Here is a 1343-nt window from a genome sequence, read left to right as displayed (position 1 = left end):
ATTTAGGAGAGTATAATGGTGTTTTAAAATTGACTTACAATAATTTGTGAACAGAGAATTACTTTAATTTTACAAAAATAATTTCAATTAAATTTGGAAAATTTAGAAAAAGCAGGAAATTCACACAGTTATAGAAATGACCTAGAACAGGAGTTAGCAAATTTATTTTCCATAAAGGGCTAGATTGTAGCCACACAGCAGCCTAACCCTTTGTTTCCTTGTACTTGCCCCCAAAGAAAGGAGAGTGAGATGGATCTTTTTAGGGAGTTTGCTAAACCTTGTGTTTGCATCTTATGTCTCCCTGTTTGGTCACAGAAAGACAGCTGGTCAACCAATGACGGGTACAACTTTCCACATGGAAAGCAACCTAAGACAGGCAGAGCCCAGTGGGACCAACAGGAGAACCCGTGGGGTTCATAGAGGTGGGCACAACCTCCTACCTTCCTCAGGCTAAGGAAAGCCTCTGCCTCTGTGGCTGCATTCCTTCCCAAAACCTGCAAGAGAAGCGATTTGATGATGCACTCTCCATCTATTCATATGCATGTAGGTTTTGTCCCTTGGGAAAGTTGAGACTAACAATCCAGCTGCCTGTAGGCAAGGGTGATTGGCTTGAATCAGTTTCCTATTATGGTGTATGGAACTCACAGATCTTGAGATTGACAAGCTTTATCTCGTTTGCTTCCCCACCTAACTAATAAAAGCTAATGTGCAGGCCCCATTAGGCACCACAGCCACAGCACTGACCTTGAGGCTGCTGGTCCCTTGGCCTCCACTTGCACTCTATTCTACTGTCTTTTCTTAACCCTGCACCGCCCTCCTCGCTCCCCACAACCCTCATTGTGCTGGACACGACACTAGGTAATAACCATTTCAGGCTTTCTGGGCCAAATTGTCTCTGTCTCAACTACTCAACTTGGTGGTTGTAACAAAAGTAGCAATAGACAATATGTAAGTGAACAAGCATGACTGTGTTCTAGTAAAACTTTATTTGTGGACACTAACATTTAAATTTCATAAAATTTTCCCATGTCACAACATATTCTTCTTCTTTTGTCTTTTTAACCATGTAAAATTATAAACACTACTCTTTTTATTTCCTATACTAAGTGTTTTATTGTATGCTCCTGGCAGTGTATATAAAACAATTACCCTTATGAAATAGACATTCATGAAAATTCAGAGAGGTAGGTGTTAATTAAGGACTGTCAAAAGCAGAAGTTTGTATGCAGTATGGCACATGAAATAGGGATAAGCTTTCTGTACAGACTTCAGATTTAGCTCTCCTTTGAATATTCAATCACTGGTTCATGAAAAATGGTTTAGAAAACCTCCAAAGAGTTTCA

This window comes from Rhinolophus sinicus, linkage group LG05 (genome assembly GCF_036562045.2).
Source record: "Rhinolophus sinicus isolate RSC01 linkage group LG05, ASM3656204v1, whole genome shotgun sequence".
In the NCBI taxonomy this organism is placed as follows: Eukaryota; Metazoa; Chordata; class Mammalia; order Chiroptera; family Rhinolophidae; genus Rhinolophus; species Rhinolophus sinicus.
Note: the sequence above shows the minus strand (reverse complement) of the source record.